General features: G+C 36.9%; 1 protein-coding gene across 3 annotated transcripts in view; it reads right to left on the bottom strand.

Annotated features, from left to right (window-relative positions):
• Positions 1-22,774, bottom strand: part of PLCL1 (phospholipase C like 1 (inactive)) — a 330,535-nt gene that overhangs the window by 159,883 nt on the left and 147,878 nt on the right. The gene's annotated exons all lie outside the window — the stretch shown is intronic.

Here is a 22,774-nt window from a genome sequence, read left to right as displayed (position 1 = left end):
GTTGGCCAACCACTGGCTTAGAATATTTTCTTCATTCTTTGAGTTATAGCCAATATCGGATAATATTAAACTTTTTTTTATTTGGGAGACAGAGTATGAGTGGGGTGGGGAGGAACAGAGAAAGAGGGAGAAGCAGACTCTCCACTAAACAGGGAGCCTGATGCAGGGCTCGATCCCAGGACCCTGGCATCATGATGTGAGCTGAAGGTAGATGCTTAACTGACTGAGCCACCCAGGTGCCCCCATAACAAACTTTGGAAGAACTATTTTTATGAAAAACGATGCCAAGTAAAACTAACAAAACACTGCAAGATAGTGGATTTCACTTTCTTCTCAAAGCAACCTTAAAAGGCAGTTATTTTGCTCCCCATTTTATAAGTGAAGAAACTGAGATGTAGCAAGTTTAATCAACTGGTTCAAAGTTACATTGCCAGTAGGTGATAGAGCCAGGATGTCATCCTAGGTTTCTCTGACCCTATCTTACCCTTCCACCAAAGCACTCAGCTGCCCATGTGAATGCCTCTAAAAATTCCTGAGCTAATCTGAGATATGGATACTCATTAAACTTTCATTAAAGAATGTTCATAATGAAGATGGGTATTTTAAAAAATTTAGCTGAAATGAGCCATGCTTTAATAAAACAGGAATACTAAAACTGGATTCCATTCACTATTCTTTTATTTTCAATTAGCCCTATAAAATTTTATTTACAAACTCTTTTGTGGAAGAAGCCAATGAAGTAATAACAGGACCACTTCTAATTTTTCTAGATAAATCACTTTTCTGGTATTTTCACTGGGCCTTCTTCTTATAAATAGTGTCACTAGAAACATGTTTTGACTTTTTTTGCACTTAAGTTTGAAATACAAATCAATTTTGTAAATCTAACAAAGTCAGTATTATGGACCACCCAGGAGACAACCATTAAAAGGGAAGAACCCCATTATTAAAAAATCCAAATATTTAGCAAGAAGAAAGCGTGAACATGATACACTTTCTATTGAAGAACTGGTAAAATTTATTTAAATAGATTTTTAAAATATGTTTTCTTAATATTGAAAATGTTTTCAATTGATTTTAGTTCATCATTTGTAAACTCCAACCTATTGGCTTTGATTTCTAAGGAAGTAATGTACCCTAACTTCCTTGGAAATCAGAGCCAGTTTTTGTTGAAAGTTTCCTAACACATCTGAACATTACCATTTTAGGTGCTAAGAAAAATTAGTTTCAAATCTTTTTAAAGTAACCAAATTTTTCTAACTATAAATTACCATAAGTGATAAATGTAAAATTAATAAAGTAATTTGAAAGAGTTTCTTTGTCTTCTAATCAGTAATACACCTTAAGCTACTGAAACATAGAAAGTAAAACATGTTGAAACAAACCATTAAAACATGTTTAGACTTACAAGAAATTGGAAAGTACCCATTTTCCGCAGATCTGCTTAATCACTACACTAATAAAAACAAATCTAAAAAGTCCTTCAGCAAAGCAAGATTTGTGCTTTGATAACCAACTAGATGAAGCTTAGCATAAATACCACTGGTAGTTGTCTTTTAGTTATGTTCCCCTTGAAGGGACAGGGAAGATGCAACCGATAACAAAATTAAAACCCTGAGAAACATAGTCGAACTTTTTAACTAGAGAATGCTGGTGTTTAATGCTATGTCATGGTGAAAATATTACATTTTATTCATCCTCTGTAATCCTTTGTAAATTTCACAGATCTGTGTATTATTTAAAAGTGGATCCAGAAGGCTCTGGATCCAACCTACAAAACAGCCAAAAATCTATTTTCAGAGAACAATGGTAACTCCATCTCCATCCCTACAGGCCCATCCCATTGAAATGGTGGCCTTTTATCTTCCTATCTTCAGTGCCTAACACAGAGTCTGGCAATAATAAGAGTAAAAACGACAACTAACATTAATTCTGTCCTTTCATATGCCAGGTTCCATGCCAATAAGCCTTTCACAGAAAATGCTTATTTCCACCTCAAACAACCTGATATTGCTAAGTAAATTTCAAATGAATGAAAAAATATATTAACCTATATATTTGGGTGTTTTTCTTTTTTTTTTTAAAGATTTATTTATTTACTTACTTACTTATTTATTTATTTATTTATTTATTTATTTATTTATTTATTATAGACATAGAGAGAGAGAGAGAGAGAGAGGCAGAGACACAGGAGGAGGGAGAAGCAGGCTCCATGCCGGGAGCCCTATGTGGAACTCAATTCCAGGACTCCAGGATCACGCCCTGGGCCAAAGGCAGGCGCCAAACCGCTGAGCCACCCAGGGATCCCCTTAACCTATATATATAATCATACTTTATTTTTTTTTATTTTTTTTTTTAGCGTTTGTATGTGTTTTTTTTTAATAAATTAATTTTTATTGGTGTTCAATTTACCAACATACAGATTAACACCCAGTGCTCATCCCGTCAAGTGTCCCCCTCCGTGCCCGTCACCCATTCACCCCCACCCCCCCCTCCTCCCCTTCCACCACCCCTAGTTCATTTCCCAGAGTTAGAATGAAATAAGTTCACTCTTGCAAAAAGCTCCTCAGCAAGCCAATTTACAAACCCAAGACATGATTAACATTATAAATAATCACGCCCCTCCTTACCTCATTTGAACAGCAGTGTAATGAGGAAGGAAAATATTTTAAATGATGAACTAAAATTCATTCTATCAAAAATGATTAATTTTTGAAGCACCTAGGTTGCCCCACATTTGGTTGAATCTTGATTTCAGCTCAGGTCATGATCTCAGGATTGTGAGATTAAGCCTGGCATTGGGCTCTGAGCTCAGCATGAAATCTGCTTGGGATTCTTTCACTCCCCTCTCCTTCTGCCCTTCCCCTACCCTCCCTCTTGTGAGCGCCTGCTTTCTCTCTCTCTCTCAATAAAATCTTTTTTAAACAATGGCAAATTTGTAAACCAATTATTTATATTTCCTCCTTAAAATTAAGCAGCCACTTATCTAAAAGAAAGATCATACCTTAAAGTTTAGACAAATAAAACAACCAATGGAGAAATACTGATATTTAAAAGGATTGGATCAACAAGTTTTTTGAGACATTATTTGTTAATTAATTGAATTCAAATAAATTTTTTTAAAAAATTGTTGAGGCTCTTCTTAAGAGAAACAGTTGACTTGTAGGTAGGGATGGAAGCAAGGTCATGCATGCAAGGCTCCTATCCTCACTTGTAGTATCCTATATATATACTGTAGTATCCAGTCATCTGGATCACAGCTACTTTCTCAACAGCTCAGGCTACCTCACATTTATATCACAAAAGGAAACACAACAATGGTAAGGTTCACTTAATATATAAAGTGGTATATGAAAGTTTATACATGTAAGAGTCCCATAATGATCAGTAGTTTTCAAACTTTAAAGATCTATAAGCTATAAATTATATATGGTAGACTATAAACTATAGATTGTGTCTATATTTATAAACCTATACAATTCAAGAAATAAAATGTGGACTAAACTGCAGGAGAATTCCAAGAGTTGGCCAAGCACCCAATGAAACAGACAAAAGAAAGAAATTAAAAATTAGAAAAAGTTGAATTTCTAAAAAGCACAGGGAAGAGATTTTTATTATTATTGTGGTAAGAGCAGTTAACATGGGATCTATCTTCCTAAAAAAATTTTAAGTGCATAATATAATATTGTTAACTACAGGCATAATGTACAACAGATCTCTAGAACTTACTTACTTTGTATAACTGAAACTTTATACCCATTGAATAGCAATTCCCCATTGCACCTCCCCGCCCAACCTTTGGCAACCACTATTCTACTCTCTGCTTCTACAAATCTAACTATTTTAGATACCTTATATAAATGGAATCATGTAGTATTTGTCCTTTGTGACTAGTTTATTTCATTTAGTGTAATGTCTTCTAGATTCATCCATATTGTCACATATGGCATGATTTCCTTTTCTTTAAAGGCTGAACAATATTCCATCATATGTATATACTACATTTTCTTCATTCATTCATCCCTTGAATTTAGGTTGTTTTCATGGGGGAGGTTTAAAGACAGTTAAAAGTATCACTGTCCCTATTGTCCTTCAGCAAATTCCTAACTATTCTCTGACATTATACACTTAAATTTGCAAAATGTTTGGCCATCAATAGAAGTGGAAATAATGTGAAAATAGGAAGCCACAATGGCAGTAGAAATATACAGTGTCTTAATGTTCATCGCCTTTTTACTTTGCATAGAAGTTTAGACTTCTATATATGCTATGGACTGAAAGTTTGTGCCCTTCCACCCAAATTACTATGTTGAGGCCTTAACTCCACTGTAACAACATTTGGAGATAGAGCTTTTAAGGAAGTAATTAAGATTAAATGAGACCATAAGGGTGGGGTCCCATCCCAGATGATCAGTGTCCTTATGAGAAAAGACATCAGAAAGCTCACTTGCTTACTTTCTCCACATGCACACACCAAACATCCTGTGAACACACAGAGGGAAGGCAACCATCTGCAACCCAAAGAGAGAGCTCTGACAAGACACCAACCCTGCTAGAACATTAACCTTAGATTTCCAGACTCCAGAACAGTAAGAAAACAAATTTCTGTTGTTTAAGTCATCCAGACTATGTCATTTGGTTATGGCAGCCCAAACTGACTAATATATGTGCAAATTCTACCGATCAAAGAACATCACTTTTAATAAAAATTCAGACAAAAATCAATTGTTTTATCAATTTGGTAAGCCAAATATAGAATAGCATGCAGTTTTACTTACCCATAGTGAATACAAACTGCCCATATAAATTAAACAATTGTTCCTTAACACAAAATAATATAATTAAATATAAAATTTATAACTGTATTACAAAGCCTCTTACTTAAAATTATCAAAATCTCTAAATAAGATTATAAATACAAAATTCTAGGTAAACTTGAAAGCCTACCAAGACATGCTATCCAGAATCCCATTACTTCAAGGCTGTGACTTTGGAATATTGGAAAGAGTTGATCTTTCCCCATAAACTGAGGCAACTGGATTAGAGTATCTCTTCTCAGTTTTTTTCACATTTTCACATTTTCATCATGTCTCTCATTTGTGAGGTCTTAACATAGAGATTTATTTTACTGATTATTATAGATAAATTCATTTTGGAAAGTGGAATCTCCTTTCTGGAACAGACATATTTCAGGCCCTTGATGAACTTCCTGTCTGCCTTTAGTCATCATGGTCTTATCAAAAACTCTATCTGAGGGGGGCCTGGTTGGCTCAGTCAGTTAAGTATCCGATCCTAGTTTCAGCTCAGGTCATGGTCTCAGGTTCCTGAGATGAAGCTGCAAGTTGGACTGCACTCAGCAGGGAGTCTGCTTGTGCCTCCCCCTTCCCGTCTCCCTCCCCATCTGCCTCCTCCCACCTCAAAAATAAAAAAATAAAATATTTTAAAAATATTTTTTACTGGAGTTTGATTTGCCAACATATAGTATAATACCCAGTGCTCATCCTGTCAAGTGCCCCCTCCAAGTGCCTGTCACCCAGTCACCCCATCCCCCCTGCCCACCTCCCCTTCCACTACCCCTTGTTCGTTTCCCAGAGGTAGAAGTCTCTCATGGTTTGTCTCCCTCTCTGATATTTCCCAGTCATTTTTCTCTCCTTTCCCCTTTAATCCCTTTCACTATTTTTTTTTATATTCTCCACATGAATGAAACCATATAATGTTTGTCCTTCTCTGATTAACTTACTTCACTCAGCATAATTCCCTCCACTTCTATCCACGCTGAAGCAAATGGTGGGTATTCATTGTTTCTAATGGCTGAGGAATATTCCTTGTATACATAGACCACATCTTCTTTATCCATGAACAGAAATTTCACCAAAGAAGACAAACACATGGCCAACAAGCACATGAGAAAACGCTCTGGATCACTTGCCATCAGGGAAATACAAATCAAAGCCACAATGAGATACCCCCTCACACCAGTGAGAATGGTGAAAATTAACAAGACAGGAAACAACAAATGTTGGAGAGGATGTGGAGAAAGGGGAACCCTCTTGTAATGTTGGTAGGAATGTGAACTGGTGCAGCCACTCTGGAAAACTGTGTGGAGGTTCCTCAAAGAGTTAAAAATAGAACTACTCTATGACCCAGCAATTGCACTGCTGGGGATTTACCCCAAAGATACAGATGCAGTGAAAGACCAAGACACCTGCACCCCAATGTTTATGGCAGCAAAGTCCACAATAGCCAAACTGTGGAAAGAGCCTTGGTGTCCATCAAAAAAATAAAATCTTTTTAAAAATCTATCTGAGAGCAGGAAGGGAAATAAAAGATATTTCCAACAACTAGTCTTCAGAGTTGCCCTAAATGGTTGACAAGTAGTTAAAGTTATGTGTCAATATGATTTCTTTGCAAAAAAAATACCTAGATAGCTGAGGGAAAAGATAAATTTAAGAAGGGATGGCTTATCAGTATGTTCCTGATAACTTTCTCATTAAGAATGTATCTGAGCAAGTAAAGCAGACATACCTCGATGATTTTTGTTTTTGTTACAAGTGTTTCCAAACTTAGTCTACTTTAAAATCAGAATCATTTCTCTACATTTGTTTTCCTGTAATTTTCCTGATCATCTTTGTCATACATTAGTGTTTAGAAAGGTAAGACATAATTCCGCAATTTCCACCCACAGGAGTTGAGCAAGTGATTTAATGTACCTTGGAAGATCATTTACCCAAACCTTACATTGTACAGAAAGAATTACTGCTGGTTTGATTGTAGGTGGATGGAGATGTGGTGTATTTGAAGGTTAGTGAATGTAACTTCAATGCTTAAGAAAAGTTTTTGTTCTTTTAACACTAAAAAATAATAAGGTTTTTAATTTACTTGCACTGTGCATAGAATATCCTCCCTCCAGATCTTCTGATGACTGGCTCCTTCACAGTTCAGCTCACATGTAACCTCAGAGAGCCTTCTCTGACCATTCTAACCACCACTGAGTCACTTGCTTCTGTACTATTCTATTTAATTCCCCTCATAGAATTTATTAACAACTGCCTTATAGGATTTTGTGAGAATCAACATTTTAAATTCATGCTAAATGCTGAGAACAGGGCCTGACACATAATAAAAACTCTGTGGTATTAGCTATTACCAATTATTGGCTTTTTTATTTACTTTCTTATTGTCCCCCCACTGTCATTTTCACTGCTGTATTTCCAGTGTCTAGGACACTGCCCAGTACATAGAAGGTGCTCAGTAAATTATTTACTAAATAACTTGATTACATTTTTCTCTCACTCATGATTAAGGCACAACTGAATGAACTCATATGTTCATTCTCTCACGTTAAATGAAATTTTTATGTTCAAAAGAATGTGATAGGATATCAGATAGATTAATAGTCTGTGTCTTTATGAAGGAACCAAATCATACCAAAGGATAATTATATTCTAATACGGTATGGAAACAAAAGACAGGTATAAAGCAAGTACCTGATATTCAGAAATGACCCTGCCCAGCCATCACCTGTCCTCTGTTTGTTGGAACTCCCCAAACCAAAAATTTATTTCACCTGAGCTCTTAATCCACATCTTTTATTGTGTGCTGAACATGTCCACTCAGAAATCTTAAAGGTACATCAAAACTAAACTCACACTACCCACCTGGCCTGCTCTTTCCTTTTATTTCCTATCTCTATGGATGTTCATATACCCACTTCGTCACTCAAGACAGAAATCTAAGGATTATTCTATCTTCTTCCACTTTCTGCATTTCACCACATCTAATCAGGCACTAAGTATTTCTTTCCAATACATTGGGGGGTTTTCAAATTTGATCCCCTCCATTCCTTCTATGCTGTCATTTTCTTATACTTTTCTCTGTACAGCCTCATATAGACCATATTTAAAGACTGGGTGTTATACATAAGTGAGGAATCACTAAATTCGATGGGAACTAATATTATACTACATGTTAGTTACTAGAATTTTAATAAAAACTTGAAATATTGTTTTTTAAAAAATACAATAAAATAAAGACATGTGTTATATACCAGCATTTTTCACCACCTGGATTTCAACAGATGAATGAAATGAATAAATGGTACAGAAAAGGAACAAGTCTCTGAGGATGGCAGGAAAAGTCTCACGGACAAGATGATATCGAGCTGGCCTTAAGTGATCGATGGGAATTCGCAAGGGTAAGAAATGAGGAGGGTATTTCAGACCTCAGAAGATCATAAGGAAGGCAATTGGGAATCTAAAGGGAATTTAAAGTCTCACAAGTGAATTTGGACTAACTTCTAGAAGCAACGGAGAATCAGAAAATGTGTATAGGCAGAGAAGCAGCAACACCAGATTTGTTTGGGCTGGAGACAACTCTTCTGTAGACAGCAGTGTAAGAAGCTAGTGGCAGAGAGAGGTGGTGAGCATCAGAAATGAGGCACCAGCAGTGAGAATGGAGAGAAGGAAATTGATTTCACAGACATTTTAAAGGCAAGATCAATACAGTTAAGTGATGTTTTTAAAAAACTGGGCACCTCAATATTAACTTGATAATACTTGTTTTAATCTTGTTTAAATCTTTTTTGATATATATATATATATATATATATATATTTTTTTTTTTAGTTAAAACACTGTATTGTATTAAAACTGTAAAAACAGGGGCACCTCGGTGCTTAGTCAGTTGAGCATCTGACTCTTGCTTTCTCAGGGTCATGATCTCAGACTCGTGGGATGCAGCCCTGTGTTGGGCTCCACTCTCAACATGAAGTCTGTTTGTCCCTCTCCCTCTGCTCCTTTCTCTCTCTCTCTCTCTCTCTCTCTCTCTCAAATAAATAAAATCATCAATAAATACTGAAAAGACACAAACAACCTCATATCAATAGAACTAAATACCCTGGGGAACAATTTTCATTATAGTGTTTTGGGATTTTTCCAGGCAAAATTATGTACAGTCCCAGAGGGCCCCAAAGCCGGATGTCCTTTAAGCACATAACAGATACTAGGATCAGAGGCCAGAAAAAAAGTCTAAACAACAACTAAAACAAGCAAACACCAAACACTTGAAGAATTGTTCAAATAATATTAGTGAGAAATATTGAAAACTGGGGCTACAGGGCAATTAATATGGAAGTATGTAAAAATAATCATACAAAATAATGATAAAAAATAATCAACTTCAAAATTCAGAAAGGACTACAATTTCTTGCTGGGAATGAGAGAAATCAGAAAAGCTTTTACAGTAAGGACACTGGAGTTAGTGTGTGTAGTAGTGTGTGTAGTAATTTCATTTAAGTGTGTGGTAATTTCATTTGCAGAGTCGAGAGGATATTCTTCAGAAAAAGGGAACAAAAATAGAGGTGGAAAAAACTGGGAGCATTGAAGGAATAATCAGGAATTTTCAGTCTGATTGGCTCATTGGGTACATGAACAGGAGTAATGGAAGTTAAGATTGAAAATGTAGTATAGGGTCAGGTCGTAATGGACCTTGAATGTCACACAAAGGAATCTGAATTTGAGGGATTCATTGCGAGTGGGTTGAAAAAGGTAACATACTCAGCACCATGCTTCAGGAAGAGTCACTTATCAGGGGTAGGTAAAATGAAGTGAAATGGAAAGGGCCAAATGGTACTGGCAATAGAACAGATAAGAAGAAAATTTTGAGGCAAAAAAAAAGAAAATGGGTGGGGCTTGATTGGATTGGGATTGGAAAAAACTCAGACTAGTCCCAGCGGGGAACACATGTGGGAACTAATCAGCAGTAAGATTGCAATGGAGCCATAGGTCTAATAGTAGGTTGATAATTGTGGCAAGATCAATCAGACCAATTTTTCTGCTAAGTGCTATTTCTCTCTGACCCTCAAAACTGCAGCAGCTGTGCTGTAATCATAAAGATAACCAGTTAGACTGAAGCTAACCTAATAGGAGCAACAGGTTGGGGGAGAATGGAAAGATCCCAGGTCTTCGATGTTGTTATGAATCACTGATTTAACCAACTGTGAGACTCTTGACTATGTGCTAAAATGTTATAATGAATTTTTCTTACTGAAAAAAAAAAATTAAGGGTTTGACTTTTTTTTTTTTTAGCTCAGTTATATGAGAGCAGGAGTATCGAAATCAGATGGTGGAGTCTACTCAGAATTATAGATTTGCAGAGCCAGTAAAATAAGACATGGGAACCAGAAACTGAAGGCCATGAAGCTAGCAAGCCCTGAGTTTAAATGGTGGGCCAAAAGGTCCATTTGGATAGGAAGGCAGGTGAGGCCAATGTGACATGTCCAGGCAACAGAGGGGGCAAGGAGCTGTTACAATGAGAATACAGCCAAGATTCAATAGGAGAGAAGATTGAAAAGAGGTAAAACCATAACCAATATCATCTGAGAAGATCATTTCAGATGACAAGTGCAGCAGTGTCTATAATGAGCAAGAGTGTCATAAAGTTGCTTAAGGTCTAGAGGCCAAAGATCTGTGGAGACAGGGACTAGAACAGCAGATAAATTATCAGGTTCTTCAGATGCTAGAAGAATGAGAGAAGTCAGCAAAAACAGGTTCTCAATGGGGTGACAAGCATGCAGGAGGTGTGAGTTGAATAGGAAAACTGTGGTATACAATGATAGAGTACAGTTCAAAACACAATTTCTTGAGAAACAATGAGCAAACAATAGTCTGGGTATGATGGGAAGCAGGAAATTTGCTGACCCCTGCTCCTCCATCTGAGAACCAGAGAAAGTGGAAGAAGTGACCGCTAGTGACGAATTTGGCTAAGGAACTTATAACTTAAAATAAGGCCACGATTCAATTTTGGCAAGAGTATAGGGAAATGTTGAAGGGAAAGGTTAAAGAATGTGAGGTTTGCTTAACTCATAGAATTCCAGAGTGTAGAAAAAGGGCATGGTTGAGGAGAAAGCAGGTACGGCAGGCACTGCAATCTATAGATAGAAAGCAGAAGTATCAGAGCGTGGGCATGTGCATCTCCAGTGACCATTTTTAAAAAGAGAAATGTGGGTGGTAGCTAACTGGGTAGTTGGCTAGAAAGATATAAAAGAGTTGGTAGGGAAAAACAGCACTAGGAGAATAAGGGGAATTTTGGTAGCTGAAAAACTTGGTAGAATAAAAATTGTAAATTGTTTGGAACCAGACCTAGTGGTGAATCTCGACTCTGCCACTTACTAGCCATGTGACCTTAAGCTTTTGTTTACTCACCACTAAAATAGAAAAAAAAAAAAAAAAAAAGCCAACATTGCAGGGCATCTAATAAAATTTCAAGCTAGCCTACACAAAACACCCAGCGTCATGACAGACATTTAGTGGACACTCAATACAGTGAGGCATCTCTATTATCACAGCTAGCTTGCAAGCCTCTAGGCCTGCAGGTACAAAGAGCTTTCAAAGGTAGAATCCAGATGGTGGGGTGGGGGGGTGGGGTGGGGGGCAGGGTGATAAGAATTACCCCAAAAGCATTTCTCCTGAAGTACACAATGTTATTAAACAATAAAGCCATCGGCTTACCAATGAAAATTCTGAATTCTCAAGAATTCAGCAACTCTGAGCCTATAAAGACATGAAGAGGAACTTGACTCACATGATTACAGAGACCAACTGTGCTCTATATTTTGTTTATTCAGTGAGTCAGCCTATTATCAGTACTAGCAAATTAACTCTAATTATCAGATAAAAGTGATGTGGTTATTCTAATTGTCTGATAATCAACTATTACAAAAAGCCTAAGCAATAAGTAATAATTATCATATCATTCTATAAAAGATTTTTTTTTTCCTAACTGAAAGTAGCACACACTCAAGATAAATTACAGGGCTGGTTTATAATTTTATCTAGCTTTTCACAATTCATACTAAGTCAATGCCAATGATTCCCAAATTTAAATCTCCAGTCTGGGCTTTTCCATGGGAGTCCAAGCAACCTCTCTGACATCACCCTTTCAATATTTAATGGGCAGCTCAAGTTTAACAGCAAAAACAGAACACTTTATATGCTTCCAAACCACTCCCTCTCCAGGTCTTCTCATCCTCAGTAAACGGAACCACCAACCACCCAGTTATTCAAGCCTAAAACACAGGAATCATCCTTGATTTGTGCTTTGTCTTATTCTCCTATAAGCATCCATTAACAAGCCCCATGAACTCTCCCCTAGAATATGTCCCAAAGCCATGACATTTCTCTCCTTTTCAATTGTCTGAGTCACCATCATCTCTTAAATGGATCACTGGATTACAAACTCCCTAATCCTCCTCCATACTATTTCAATCACCCATTCTTCACCAAACAGCCAGAAGAAACAAGAAAAGTACAAATCAGATGATATCCTTCTCTTGCTTAAATCCTTGCAATGCTCTTACAAGGAAATCCAAACTTTTCCCTACAAGGTTTACCTGACCTCAAACCGGCCCACCTCTGTGACCTTAATCCTATCATTCTCTCCAGCACGCTGCACTCTGGCCATACTGGCCTTCTTTCTGTTCTTTGAAGCTCATCCCCACCTTTCCAGAGGCTACTCCTTCTGCCTGAAATATGCTAACAGCAGACCTTTCTATGGCTGGCTCCTTCTTTTCACCAAGGAAAAAATGCTATCTCCTCAATGAAGCTGTCTTAATCTTAATTAGTCCCTTATTTAGTATCTCCTAGCCTTTCTCTATTGAATTTTCCTGTTTTGTTTTTTCATTTTGGTGTCACCAAGATGGCATTTGGTAGACACTCAATAAATGTAGAATTAATGAATAAACCATACAAAACTTTTCCTCAATTGGAGTATGGTAAACACATCAGACAGGCTTAAGATACCCTACTGCAGACAGTCAAGTATCAAGGTCACCTGGAATTTATCTTCAATTCAAAAGTTCAAAAATCTGCTGGATTGACTCCTACCAGCTCTAAAACTGATGATGAGGAATGGAAAGAAATGGTTCTAGAGCAAAACGCACTTATTGCCTTCTATGGCTTCATAGAAGCCATACACACCTACATGTACTATTCTGGTTAGGAACCTCTCAGAGCAGCTGGAACTTGCCTGATAAAAAGGCCCAGACTGTGTTTCTTCAAGAACCTGAGCAAATTTCCCACCCAAGACAGGCAAAGTCACCATCAATAGGGTGGCTCCAAGAAGACTTGAGGGCAAGGGATATTTATCCTGAGATGGAGTGAATATTTCTGAGTCTCCAAGTCTGTATAGCCATCTTGTATTGGTTGGATTTTTCCTGTCAATGACCATGACCCTGTGGCAACCAAGCAAAGGCTTTCAAAGTTTGTGGAAGACTCAAAGAGACTTTGGGGGAAGTCATAGTTCTAGGCAATGCTATAAACTCACCCACAATGCTTTTCACATCTTAGAAGAACCAGATCTTAACGTAAAAAAAAAAAAAATTATTGATATATATCAAATAGTATATAAATATGTCAAAAATCATAAAAATAGTTTCAATATATTTTTTAAAATAAAACCTAGGAGAAAACATAGTAGGTCTTACAATCCAAATCCTCCATATAAGACAAATGAGAAAAATGGAACCCAGAAAATTTCAATGACTTGCTCAAGATCACCCAGAGATTCAGAATGCTATTGAAATACATAACACCTCATCTTTTGTACACTTTTAAAGATGAAGAAAAGTGAACTGATAGGCTTTTTTTTTTTTTTTTTACTTTGTCCTTGCTCACAAGTTTCAGTACAATTAACCTTACAAAGATGTTTCCTATGAGGTTGTCAGATGCATAATTGAATTCAACAAGGTCACAGTTTCTTTGGGGGAAGAAAAACCTCCTTTTCTCATCTAACATCTTGTTGCACTTTGTTTTTACTTTCCTCTTGTTATATGTAATTTTTTGAAGTAGAATGGCTTCACACCAAATTTATCTTGGAAAGATTTTCCAAGAAATTAGAGTTCCAAAATTTCCAGATATTGTGAAACAAACCCCATATTTGCCTTTCTTTGACAAAACTTGGCACCTGCCTCAAGAACTGACATTACTCAGCATGTGCCCTCATGGCATAATTCCCAAGTCCCTTATAATCTGACAAAAGCATTTTCTTTCTTTCTGAAGATTTGTTCACTTTCAGATAAGATAACCTGAACCAACTATTTCACTTTGTCACTTAGGAAGGAAATTGAAGCCTAACTCATGGAAGAGGCTACCACACTTATTAATAGGTGCATTTAAAAGAGTCCCTGGTAACCAGAATGAATACATTCACTTAATACATTTCTAATCACTTTTTTTTTAATTTATAATCACTAGCCAGTCATTTCAATAGAATACAAATAATAGAGACAACTTCTGATTGGATCCTTAAACTTTGTGCTAAACTTAAAACTTTGTCATATATGTGAAAATGTTAAATCAGGTTATTTACTGATTATACAAAATGCCCATTTGGGAAAAAAGTCAAATGTATAACAAAGAAAGTAAAATTATCTGAAATTCAATCACCACCTGGAAAGAGAATTATCACTAATATTTTGGTAACCACTATATCGTATGTCTTTTTATGCATGCACACATAACATAGAATTTTGTGCAAATTATTTATAAGTTGGTTTGTGGACAAGTCCTTGCTTATTCTACAGTCTTTTGATGGAGGCATCTATCTCTCCTTCCCCTGTGCCTCCTTAGCCAATGGAACAGCCTAGTATATGTCCTTCCATAATTCCCTCTAGGTTCATACAATCTTATGCCAAGAGCTATAATTTATTAAGTGCTTATTTTTTCCAGCATATTTGTTACTTTGTGCTTCCTCCACTCACTTCTTTTCCCCTAAAAGTCTCATTTTATTTTTTGATTGTTTGTTTGTTGAAGTATAGTTGACACACAATGTTACATTAGTTTCAGGTATACAACATAGTGATTTGATACATCTATGTTTAAGCCTAAATCTAAATTATGCTATGCTCACTGCAAGTGTAGTTACCATCTGTCACCATACAATGCTATTACAATATCACTGAGTATATTCTCTATGCTCCCCTCTTTTTTTGAAGTCATGTTACTTTTTTTCTATAAAGATTTTTATTTACTTATTTATTTGAGAGAGAGAGAGAGCGAGAGTGAGAGAGAATAAGCAGGGAGGAATGGCAGAGAGGGAGAAGGAGAAGCAGAGTCTCCGCTGAGCAGGGAGCCCCGATACAAGGCTCCATCCCAGGACCCTGAAATCATGGCCTGAGCTAAAGACAGACTATTGCCTATTGAGCCACTCAGACACCCCAAGACATGTTATTTTGAGGGCTCCTTTCACTACCGATTTTGCTTTCTGTCTCATTCATCTAGAACCTAAAAGTCTTGCTTCCTCATATGAGGAGTCATTCACATTTGATATTGCAGAAAGTCCTAAGGGTCTCTGTTTCTCCCTATTTCCTTTTGATTTGTAGCATAAGGCCTCATACAAAGGGCAAACCCATTATATAAGTAACAGAAATGGATGACATTGGCAAATAAATAAAGGTCACAATATGACTACACAAACAGGACTACTTGGTTATTTTTACAATGATAAAAAAAAATGCTGGCCATTAGGATTAACCATGCTCAAATTTTTATTAGGCCGTAATCCCAGGATTTTTGCAGTGTGAAACATTTTAAAACATTAACATTAACACAAACAACACAAAAGCATAGCATTCAATTTTCCGATGGTTTAAAAATATTGAGCATTTTTATTCTTTAGCTAAAGGAACTAAAAGAGGAAATTATTAGACAGAAAAATACAAATAAGCTTCATGATGAAGATAGCATTATTTTTTAATGTTAAACTAAATATAAACGGAGTGAACTATACATAGTTCACTCATTAACCTTATATTTATTTAACATATCTCATATCCCAGATACTGTGCAATGTCGTAGGAGAGCAAGGGTGAAAGATAGAGCTCCTGTCTTCAATAAGTTTATGGTTCAGTGCAGCACTTTCCAACAAAAAGATAATGCAATCACATGTATAACCTCTTAAAAAGGCAACAAGTGGAATAAATGTTAATAATATACTTTATTTAACCCACTATACCCAAAATATCATTTCAACATGTAAACCACATTTTAAAATTACTAATAGAATATTTTACATACTTTTTTTTCATACTAAGTCTCTTCAAAATTCAGTATGTGTCTCATACACATGGTACATCTAACTGGACAAGCTCTATTTCAAGATTTTGATAGCTGGTGTCTATCATATTGGAAGTACATGTTTAGTGCATTTGTCAAAACAAGCTAGGTTATGATATGTATAAACAACCCCAACATCTCAGCTATTTAAAGCATTAAAAATGTATTTATTACTCAAACTACATGTTTTTTGCAGGTCCTCAGGGGCCTCTGGTCTTGGAAGTCATTTGGCAACTCAGATTTCATCCTATCACACAATCACAGTTAAGAGGAAGGAAAAGTAGAGTTGAACACTGGCTATTAAAAGCTTTCCCCTTAAAAAAAAAAAAAAAAAAAAAAAAAGCTTTCCCCTGAAAGTGACATGCATTACTTCTATGCCAAAGCGAGTCACGTAGCCAAAGGTGGTGGGAAGTGTAATCCTATCAACTGCCCAGAAAGCTAAGAGCTGGAATATTTGCTGTCCAACACCACTGATTACCACATCTATTAAGTGAACATCATGAGTCAAACTATGTGAAAAGGAAGCAAGGAGATAAGGTAGATAGCTAGAGCTAAGCTACAACAGGGGGTGGAAGGTGATGAGAGCAGCAAGAGACAGATAAATGCAGAGGGAACTCAGGGGAAAACAAAGTTACTTCTGGCACCAATGGAGAAGCAACTATAAATAGTTACTATTTGCCTGGAACTATCTGACACATCTGGAAGACAGTTCCATCTAATTAACTCAGAGGCTAGCCTTGAGAAACCAGATACCTCATCTCTATTATAGGGTACAAATTGCCACTGCACACATCCTGTAAAAATGCAGAGTACAACATATACTAAACTCACACATGCACTTTGAGGGTAATTCTGTGTAAATTGTCTTTTTAAACCACTCACTCTGAAATAATAAAACAACCGTCTCTGAACCAACCATCAGATCACCCAAGTCATTCTAATATCTTCAAGAAGGAGTAAGGAAAGAAGTAATCTGCAGTTACTAACACGGCACTATGTTCTAGAAACCTTCAGCAGAACAAGAAATGCAATGAAAAGCCATAGTATCAAAAAGACAACTTCAATGTCCTAAGCAAAAAAATCTTGTGACATTAGTGAGAGACTGTTTGGTTGAGAGAACTTCTCTTCTGCTCTTCTAGGCTCCCCTGGCCATTTGGAAAGGAGCTAGCTATATCTAGGAGCATTTCATATATTATGGAGTTGTGAGATTCCTGGGTTTTAAAGTATCAAGGAATGTAGAACTTGTGGATGTCACCTTCTCAAGACTATCTCATAGAAAACCTGTCCTCGGGACGCCTGGGTGGCTCAGCAGTTGAGTGTTTGCCTTCAGCTCAGGGCATGATCCTGGAGTCCCAGGATCGAGTCGCACATTGGGCTCCTTGCATGGAGCCTGCTTCACCCTCTGCCTGTGTCTCTGCCTCTCTCTTTGTGTCTCTCATGAATAAATAAATAAAAAATCTTTGAAAGAAAAGAAAACCTGTCCTCATGTTTCTGTAGAGGTGGGTGGTTCAGTATTGTAAGTCTCAGAAAAAGACAAGTACACCTTGTAAAATATACTGATTTGCCATATGTGCATGACACATCCCATTCTATCAATCTCTAAAGGGAGCATATTAGATATGCAAAACAACTGACAGAATTTCTCATGAAATACCACCTTATTCCCCAAACCACATCCTCATAGAGGAACCAAATGGCAGACATTTCTTTATTAAACCTGGAAATGGAAGGGTCACCAATGTAGAATTCAGGAAAAAAAAAAAACAACAATACTGGGGAGCTTGGGTGGCTCAGTTGGTTAATCGTCTGCCTTTGGCTCAGGTCATGATCCCAGGGTCCTGGGATTGAGCCCCACATCTGGTTCTCTGCTTTACAGAGAGCCTGCTTCTCCATCTCCTCCCATTCTTGTTCTCTCTCACTATGTCTGTCACTACCTCTGCATCTCTCAAATAAATGAGTAAAATCTTTATTTAAAAAAAAAAGAAAAACAAAATAATACCAATGAGCAGAATATTATTCACCAGTCTACAGTGTTACAAAAACTGTGTCTCATTCTGTCAATCATTTAAGGTAAAAGTATACTAGATATTTATAATAACACATAGAATTTGTCATGAAAAAGAAACCTTATTCCCAAATTCCTTTCACACCAAAAGCAAATATTGGACAATTACTTACCAAATCCTGAAAGCTTTATATAAATGCCAATATTGTTTGTTCTTAAAATGCAGTAGATGCTAAAATTTATAATGTACTTAACATAATTATCAGTAAGGTCATAAGAATCTACAGAATATCAACATGAATTAGCTATAACATCTCTGATAATCTCCTGCAACTCAAACATAATCACATATGAAACAACTAAGAATGTCAAAACTATAGGACCAAAGCCCATCACTCTTCCAGTCTTCCACTGACTTTGACAATGGCATTAAGGGACACTGATCAGTTGATACTTTGTAGGTCACAGAGGGTATAAGATATAGTTTTGTGCTCTAGTTATGCAGAGAGAAAAGGTACATACCCATGAAAAAATAACAATTTAAAGGAGAAAAATCAATTTAAATTAAGATGGTCAGGGATCCCTGGGTGGCGCAGCGGTTTGGCGCCTGCCTTTGGCCCAGGGCGCGATCCTGAAGACCCGGGATCGAATCCCACGTCAGGCTCCCGGTGCATGGAGCCTGCTTCTCCCTCTGCCTGTGTCTCTGCCTCTCACTCTCTCTCTCTGTGACTATCATAAATATGTAAGAATTAAAAAAAATGTTATTAAATTAAGGTGGTCAAAGGACTCATAGGAAGCAAAAGGTAGCTGACTCAAAGGATTTCAACAGCCAAGAAGAAGAAGAGACTATGGGAATAAATAGAAGTTCAAAAATGCAAGACTGTGCTGAAAAAACTGGATATCCATATGCAAAAGAATGACATTAGACCCCTAACTCACTCTATACACAAAAATTAGTGGGGTGCCTAAGTGACTCAGTTGGTTAAGCATCCAACTCTTGATTTTTGGTTTAGGTCATAATCTCAGGGTTGTGAGATGGAGCCCTGTGTCAAGCTCTGTGCTGGGTGTGGAGCCTGCCTAGGATTCTCTCTCCTCTCTGACCCTTTCTGCCTTCCTCCCCATCCCTTACACACACACACACACACACACACACACACACACACACACAAATAGTTCAAAATGGATAAAAGACATTACTGTAAGAGACAAAACTATAACATTCTTAGAAGAAAATAGAGGGGTAAATCTTCATGACCCCAGATTAGACAATGGCTTTTTAATGATAATAGAGGCACATGAAAAAAAGAAAAAATAGACATAATGGATTTCATTAAAAATTAAAAACCTTTGTGTTTCATCATTAAGAAACTGAAATGACAACCCACAAGGAGAGAAAATATTGAAACTTATATAAGTGATTAGGGACTTTTATTTAGAATACATAAAGAACTCATAGCTCAATAAAATAAACACAAATCCATTTTGAAGAATGGTAAAGGATATGAATATATATTTCTCCAAAAAAGATATACAAATGATCAATAAGCATATGGAAAGATGCTTAACATCATTAGATACCAGGGAAATACAAATCAAAACCACCATGTGATACCATTTCATACCCATTAGCATGGATATAATAAAAAAACAGATAATAATAATGGCAAGAGCATGGAGAAATTAGAACCCTCATGAACTGCTGGTGAGAATACAAAGTGGTGTAGCTAGTGTGGAAAACAGTCTCATACTTCCTCAAAAGGTTAACTACAGAGTTACCATATATGACCCAGGATTTATACTTGTAAGTATATACCCAAGAAAAATGAAAACATGTATTCACAGAAACCTGAACATAAATATTCATAGTAGCACATTCATAATACCTAAAAAGTAGAAACAAACTATGTGTTCATCAACTGATGAATGGATTAAAAATACTGTATATTCATACAATAAAATATTATTTAGCAATAAAAAGAAATTAATTATAGCACATGCTACAACATGGATTAACTTTGAAACCATCATGTTAAGTGAAAGAAGTCAATCACTAAAGACCACATATGGTATGGTTGCATTTACTCAAAATGACAGGACTGGGAATCCCCGGGTGGCTCGGCGTTTGGTGCCTGCCTTTGGCCCAGGGGGCAGTCCTGGAGTCCCAGAATCGGGTCCTGCGATGGGCTCTCTGCATGGAGCCTGCTCCTCCCTCTGCCTGTGTCTCTGCCTCCCTCTCTCTCTCTCTGTGTGTGTGTGTGTCTATCATGAATAAATAAATAAATAAATCTTTAAAAAAAAACAAAAATGACAGGACTAAGCAAAGCTATAGAGACTGACAGTAGACCAGTAGCTTATAGAAGGGTAGGTAGAGAAGGGAAAGGGAATGACTGCTTAATGAGTATGGTGTTTTTTGGGAGGAGGTAACAAGAATATTCTAAAATTGTGCTGATGATTACATAACTCTATAAATATACTAAAAAAATTGAGTTATACACTTTTTTTAAGATTTTATTTATTTATTTATTTATTTATTTATTTGGGAGAAAGAAGAGTAGAGGAGAGGGAGAGAAGCAGACTCCCCGGTAAGTAAGGGAGCCCAATGCGGGGTTCAAGCCCAGGAATCTGGGATTATGACTGGAGCCGAAGGCAGACACTTAACCAACTGAGCCACCCTGGAGCCCCAAGTTGTACACTTTAAATAGGTGGATTGCTTGGTTATATGAATTGATGTGAATAAAACTTTTTTCCAAAAAAATGCAAGGTATGTTTGTAGGAATCCATAAATAGACAATTCTGACCAGATAAGATAATTGATAGCAGAGGAATGGAAACTAAAACTAGAAAGCTAAGTTGCTGCTATGATATGCTGAAAGCTCTTCTATGCAAAGAAAAGGAATTTGAATTGTATCCTACCTTCCCAATTGATTACCTTAGGAAAAAATATATATAAAGAGTCCAAAACCTAATAAGTACCCCCCAAACGACAGCTGTTCTCATTATTATCATTATTAGGAGGTCTCTGATAATTCTATGCTACGCTTTCACCTTGCTGGAACCTCAAAATTAGCCTCCTGAGGCCTCCATAGTCTGAATTTTATGTGACCACTTAGGTTTAGCTCTCCCAAGACAGAGGTCCATCCAACTTAATTCAATTTACTTGTGAAATTTTAAAAAATAACAGAAAACAACTTGATTTTGGGACTCTTAAAAAAGTAGAAAATAATTTCAGAGCCTTGAAATTCTAGAGCACAATGTAATGCTCTAAAGCAATATCTACATAGGCAAAGTAGACTTGTAAATTATCTTAATGTAATAGAATGACACTAGAATAATAAGTGAAAGACAATTAAGCTCAACAATGGCTACATTACTAGAAGTTACTTAGCCAGACACACATTGCCAGCGGGAAGCTGTTAGAGAATATTAGTGTATGGAAGAGAGTCAGCCTTACAAGAATAGGGAGGAACTGAAAGTCACCCAAGATGACTAATTTTTACAGCTCTGATGGATCAGTCCTTTGAGCTACATGAGGAAGCATATAATTTTTTTTCCACTGCTTCTCTCTACTGAACAAAATAATTCAGAGTACATATGCATTACAAAGTTCAGCATTTAAAGAGCACTGACACTGTATTAATATTAAAAATAAGCCAAGCGAGAAGACATAATTTTTCCTGTGGCTTTCTTACCTTTTCATTAGGATCATGAGGGAGACATAGCTTTTCTGACCAACTTTGAACTGTCAAGTAGTTAATGAATATGTATGCAAATCATCAGAGAATCACTAAAGAAACCCCCCAAGTTAATTAACAAACGAAATGGAAAACCGTATTCTACCTTTGAGCAGACTATTTCAGTTCTAACTACTCAGCTTAGAATGTATTCCAGTTATCAGTATGTATCTAATGATACCCAAGTTACTTCTAAATTTAGGACTGTTATCAATGAGTGAGCAGAAAATGAACAAAACCTCTAACATAAAGGGAGAGTCACCCACATGGTAGAAAAGCAGGTTTTCCCAAGGCTGCAAGGTCCAATCCTCCCTGAGATTCGATAGCTCTCTGCCCCTCTAGTTTCCACGCTAGACCAGCAACCTCCTCTTCCAGGTTTGGTTCTGCCCCAGACTGACACTACTCGAAGGCCTAGCCTGGTATAAGAAATCAGATGGCATTAGCACACAATGACCTGCGGTTCAGAAGAACTCTGAGTTGAAGAAAAAAAACTAACAAGAGATTTGAAAACCACCATGGATAACCCAACCTGTGATTAATCAAGTGGTTAACACAGAAAAACCATATGTATATTACTTCTCTTTAAATGCCTCAAACTGCATGCGGTAGATCTTGAGCTTCAGCAGTCTGCTCATGGGGCCAGTAGGTGGTCTTTCCACTGACACCCTACCTATCAATACACATACCATTTTTTATTTTATGTTTATATATCTTTAAGAGGAGAAGGAGGACGAGAAGGAAAATAAAGGTATTATAAGCAAAATCTGCAAGCTATTCTGAGAGCATGGAGTCTTTTACAGTTTATTTTTCCCTCATTTAAAAAGAAACACTTAAGGCTGGGTGGCTCAGTGGTTGAGCATCTGCCTTTGGCTCAGGGTGTGATCCCGGAGTTCTGGGATCGAGTCCCACATTGGGCCCCTGCATGGACC

This window comes from Nyctereutes procyonoides, unplaced genomic scaffold, assembly GCF_905146905.1.
Source record: "Nyctereutes procyonoides isolate TBG_1078 unplaced genomic scaffold, NYPRO_anot_genome, whole genome shotgun sequence".
In the NCBI taxonomy this organism is placed as follows: domain Eukaryota; kingdom Metazoa; phylum Chordata; class Mammalia; order Carnivora; family Canidae; genus Nyctereutes; species Nyctereutes procyonoides.
Note: the sequence above shows the minus strand (reverse complement) of the source record. Positions and strands in the feature narration are given on the sequence as shown.